A 6,000-nucleotide genomic window follows, 5' to 3' on the forward strand; every position below is an offset into this window, starting at 1 on the left:
TTACATTACTGATCCTGAGTTACCTCCTGTATTATACTCCAGAGCTGCACTCACTATTCTGCTGGTGCAGTCACTGTGTACATACATTACATTACTGATTCTGAGTTACATCCTGTATTATACTCCAGAGCTGCACTCACTATTCTGTTGGTGCAGTTACTGTGTACATACATTACATTACTGATCGTGAGTTACATCCTGTATTATACTCCAGAGCTGCACTCACTATTCTGCTGGTGCAGTCACTGTGTACATACATTACATTACTGATTCTGAGTTACATCCTGTATTATACTCCAGAGCTGCACTCACTATTCTGCTGGTGCAGTCACTGTGTACATACATTACATTACTGATTCTGAGTTACATCCTGTATTATACTCCAGAGCTGCACTCACTATTCTGTTGGTGCAGTTACTGTGTACATACATTACATTACTGATCCTGAGTTACATCCTGTATTATACTCCAGGGCTGCACTCACTATTCTGCTGGTGCTGTCACTGTGTACATACATTACATTACTGATCGTGAGTTACATCCTGTATTATACTCCAGAGCTGCACTCACTATTCTGCTGGTGCAGTCACTGTGTACATACATTACATTACTGATCCTGAGTTACATCCTGTATTATACTCCAGGGCTGCACTCACTATTCTGCTGGTGCAGTCACTGTGTACATACATTACATTACTGATCCTCAGTTACATCCTGTATTATACTCCAGAGCTGCACTCACTATTCTTCTGGTGCAGTCACTGTGTACATACATTACATTACTGATTCTGAGTTACATCCTGTATTATACTCCAGAGCTGCACTCACTATTCTGCTGGTGCAGTCACTGTGTACATACATTACATTACTGATTCTGAGTTACATCCTGTATTATACTTCAGAGCTGCACTCACTATTCTGCTGGTGCAGTCACTGTGTACATACATTACATTACTGATCCTGAGTTACCTCCTGTATTATACTCCAGAGCTGCACTCACTATTCTGCTGGTGCAGTCACTGTGTACATACATTACATTACTGATTCTGAGTTACATCCTGTATTATACTCCAGAGCTGCACTCACTATTCTGTTGGTGCAGTTACTGTGTACATACATTACATTACTGATCGTGAGTTACATCCTGTATTATACTCCAGAGCTGCACTCACTATTCTGCTGGTGCAGTCACTGTGTACATACATTACATTACTGATTCTGAGTTACATCCTGTATTATACTCCAGAGCTGCACTCACTATTCTGCTGGTGCAGTCACTGTGTACATACATTACATTACTGATTCTGAGTTACATCCTGTATTATACTCCAGAGCTGCACTCACTATTCTGTTGGTGCAGTTACTGTGTACATACATTACATTACTGATCCTGAGTTACATCCTGTATTATACTCCAGGGCTGCACTCACTATTCTGCTGGTGCTGTCACTGTGTACATACATTACATTACTGATCGTGAGTTACATCCTGTATTATACTCCAGAGCTGCACTCACTATTCTGCTGGTGCAGTCACTGTGTACATACATTACATTACTGATCCTGAGTTACATCCTGTATTATACTCCAGGGCTGCACTCACTATTCTGCTGGTGCAGTCACTGTGTACATACATTACATTACTGATCCTGAGTTACATCCTGTATTATCCCCCAGAGCTGCACTCACTATTCTGCTGGTGCAGTCACTGTGTACATACATTACATTACTGATCCTGAGTTACATCCTGTATTATACTCCAGAGCTGCACTCACTATTCTTCTGGTGCAGTCACTGTGTACATACATTACATTACTGATCGTGAGTTACATCCTGTATTATCCCCCAGAGCTGCACTCACTATTCTGCTGGTGCAGTCACTGTGTACATACATTACATTACTGATCCTGAGTTACATCCTGTATTATACTCCAGGGCTGCACTCACTATTCTGCAGGTGCAGTCACTGTGTACATACATTACATTACTGATCGTGAGTTACATCCTGTATTATACTCCAGAGCTGCACTCACTATTCTGCTGGTGCAGTCACTGTGTACATACATTACATTACTGATCCTGAGTTACCTCCTGTATTATACTCCAGGGCTGCACTCACTATTCTGCTGGTGCAGTCACTGTGTACATACATTACATTACTGATCCTGAGTTACATCCTGTATTATACTCCAGAGCTGCACTCACTATTCTGCTGGTGCAGTCACTGTGTACATACATTACATTACTGATCCTGAGTTACATCCTGTATTATACTCCAGAGCTGCACTCACTATTCTGCTGGTGCAGTCACTGTGTACATACATTACATTACTGATCCTGAGTTACATCCTGTATTATACTCCAGAGCTGCACTCACTATTCTGCTGGTGCAGTCACTGTGTACATACATTACATTACTGATCCTGAGTTACCTCCTGTATGATACTCCAGAGCTGCACTCACTATTCTGCTGGTGCAGTCACTGTGTACATACATTACATTACTGATCCTGAGTTACCTCCTGTATGATACTCCAGAGCTGCACTCACTATTCTGCTGCTCCAGCCGCTCCCTCTCTCCTCACACACATATTATACATATATACAGAATAATAACTACCTACACCATGACATCTGGTCCGGTTACCAAACAAATAATAACAATATAATAAACAATAACCGACAAATTATATACAAACTAATATATACATTCTTTTTTTTTTTTTTTTTTTCTTTTAAATAAATAAATAAATAAAATAAATACTAACTATACAAATATATACAAGACAAAACAAACCCCCCCACACTCGAGCCCACCAGTCCCTCCCCGGCACTGACCTGAGAGCTGGTCCTGCGCCTCATGCCTCAGTCCATGTCCAACGTCCATAGGGCAGATCAGGCAGTGCCAGTTTTTCACCCAAATAACCAGTGTCCCACAAGATGAACCCACCTCCCCCCTTTTCCCTCCACCCAACCTAACACCTCCACCCAAACCCATATATACAATATATACAGAAACACACAATACAATAACCACAACTGACAAAGCCCAAGTTCGGCGCCTGCAGCCCTACATCACTGTCTACTGATCAATAAAACAAAAATCTATGGTGTCAGCAGCAGCCCACCACCAGGAGAGGAGACGACCAGACTAGAGCACACTAAAAGAAAAGCCCCTCCAGAGGAGAGCGGCCCTCCGTGTACCCAGTCTCTCATACTCCAGAGAACGCACCTTCACCAGGTCACCGAGTATGGTCCTAAACACATCGTCCACTGGGAGGATTTTCCGCTGCGTCGATACTAAGCACCGTGCGTTCCACGTGTGATACCTAACCACTGCGCTAACTAGAAATAAGGTGCAGCGGTCCCGACCACCCAGGTCCCCGAATGCTCCATAGGCCCATTCCGCATAAGAGAGACCGGCCAGCCGGGGCCAGCCAATGGAGGCGCCCACCCTGTTGTACAACAATGTGTTAAAGGGACAACGAAGCAGGAAGTGGTCCATGCTTTCAAGCATGGTACCACAATGCTCCCGAGGACAGTTCCTGTCCTCAGAGCTCCTACACTTCAGATTGTCCCTCACACACAGTTTCCCATGGAAGCAGCGCCAAGCCAAGTCCCAAACCTTCGAGGGGATCCTGATAGAATTCAAAAGATGCAGACCCACCCCAAGATCCCGACTTGGGCAATCCCTGAGCGCCAGAGGCCTCTGAAAATGGGTCAACAGAACCCTTTTGTCAAGGAGCTTCCTTGGCAGAGTCCTGACCTCCCACATTCCCAGACCCCACCGGCGAATTACCTTCAGAACCACGGTAGCGTAAGCCGGGAGATGTCCATGCGGTGTGCGGAGATCCTTCACTTGCCCTCCTGTCTCCCATTCCTGGAAGAAAGGCTGAAACCATCCCTTACAGGAGAATACCCACGGAGGAGCCCTCTCTTTCCAGAGGTTTGCAATATTGATCTTAATGAAGGTATTCACAAGGAATACCACAGGGTTGACCATACCCAACCCTCCTAGTCTCCTCGTACGGTAAGTAACCTCCCTCTTGACCAGGTTCAGTCTATTCCCCCATAACAGTTGAAAGAACAAACTGTAGACCCGAGTCCAGAGAGGCTCCGGCAAGATGCACACACTGCCCAGATAGATCAGCAAAGGGAGCAGGTAAGTTTTGATCAGGTTTACCCTTTCCCTTAGGGTCAAAGACCAACCCTTCCATTGGTTCACCTTCTGAGTGGCGATTTCTAGCCTGCTGTCCCAATTTTGTTTGGGGTAATCCCCCTAGCCAAATTCGATGCCAAGAACTTTTGCAGAGACTTTGGGTTCTGGAAGGGTGTCCGGGAGATCAAAACCAGGATCTCCTCCTCCCAGCCAGAGACTCTCACACTTATCCCGGTTGATCTTAGACCCGGATGCCTCCGAGTAGCGATTTACCTCTGACATCAGCCATTCTGCCTCCCCATCAGAGGAAACAAAAACGGTGACGTCATCGGCATACGCCACCACTCTCAGAGTGGCTTCCGGTGCTGCCCGGTCCATCCCGATCCCAGCTAACGGTCCACGCTCCACCCTCCTAAGAAGTGGGTCAATCGAAAACGCGAACAGTAGCGGGCTCAAGGGACAACCCTGGCGAACACCACACCCAACCTCAAAAGAGCTGCCAATCCAACCGTTCACAAGCGGGAAACTCTCTGCCCCAGCGTACAAGGTCTTAAGCCAATCAACGAACCCCCCCGGCAGGCCATACCTCAGAAGGACAGACCAGAGGTACTCATGATTAACCCGATCAAACGCTTTTGCCTGGTCCAATGACAGCATGTACCCCTTTCAGTGGCCAGCCCTACCCTGCTCCACCGCCTCTCGGACACAGAATACAGCACTAATTGTACTGCGGCCCGGAACAGAGCAATGCTGGGCCCCCGAAAGGAGCTGGGGTGCAAATTTCACCAGCCGATTAAACAGCACCTTTGCCAAAACCTTCCTGTCTGCATTGAGAAGCGCTATGGGACGCCAATTCTCAATGCAAGATGGGTCCTTACCCTTTGACAAGATGATCAGGGCAGACCTCCTCATTGACTTTGGCAGAGTGCCCGAGGAAAGACACTCATTGAATACCTCAATCAAGAGGGGAACCAAGGCGTCCTTAAAGGTCTTATAGAATTCAGATGTTAAGCCATCCGGACCGGGAGATTTCTTCAGGGCAAGCCCTTCAATCGCCAACTTAACTTCCTGTTCCCTGATCATCTCTGTCAAAACGCCAAGAGAGGGGTCTACCCCTGGTTCGGGGACGGCTTCAGCCAGAAAAGCCGACATCTCATCCCAATCCAGATCCCTCTTCCCCAAGAGGTGCGAGTAGAAGGCTCTGACGACCTCCAGGATCCCTGATCTGGATCTTTTCAGGGACCCCGCAGTGTCAACCAGTCCTGTAACAACTTTACTATTCACTGACATCTTGCAGTTTCTGTAAGGGTCGGGCGAGCGGTACTTCCCGTAATCCCTCTCAAAAACCAAAGAGGCGTGTCTATCATACTGACACCTCATTAGCAAAGATTTCACTCTGGAGATCTCCTCGCGGCTACCTCCAGTTGAGACAAGATGCTCGAGTTTCCTCCTCAGGCCCTGATACAGGCGATACCTGTCCAGGCTCCTGAGGCTCGAGAGCTGGCGGAAGAATCTCGCCACCCTTTTCTTGAACATCTCCCACCACTCTGACTTACTACTACAAAGATCCAGTAAGGGTACCTGGCTCTGAAGAAAATCCTCAAAGGACTGTCTTATCTCCGCTTCTTCCAAGAGAGACGAATTGAGCCTCCAAAAGCCTCTTCCCATCCGGGGGGTCTCTGTAACATTCAGGGAAAACAAAATCATACAGTGATCGGAGAACTCCACCTCAACAACAGATACTGATGAAGAGACGGCTTCCTCCTTTAAATAAAACCTGTCTATCCTGGACCTACAGTTACCTCTATGATAGGTGAACCCCTCGTGGCCTGGGGTGTGCCGG

The sequence above is a fragment of the Phyllobates terribilis genome, unplaced genomic scaffold (assembly GCF_046119375.1).
Source record: "Phyllobates terribilis strain yellow unplaced genomic scaffold, ASM4611937v1 Scaffold_10__3_contigs__length_209671492, whole genome shotgun sequence".
Taxonomy (NCBI): Eukaryota; Metazoa; Chordata; class Amphibia; order Anura; family Dendrobatidae; genus Phyllobates; species Phyllobates terribilis.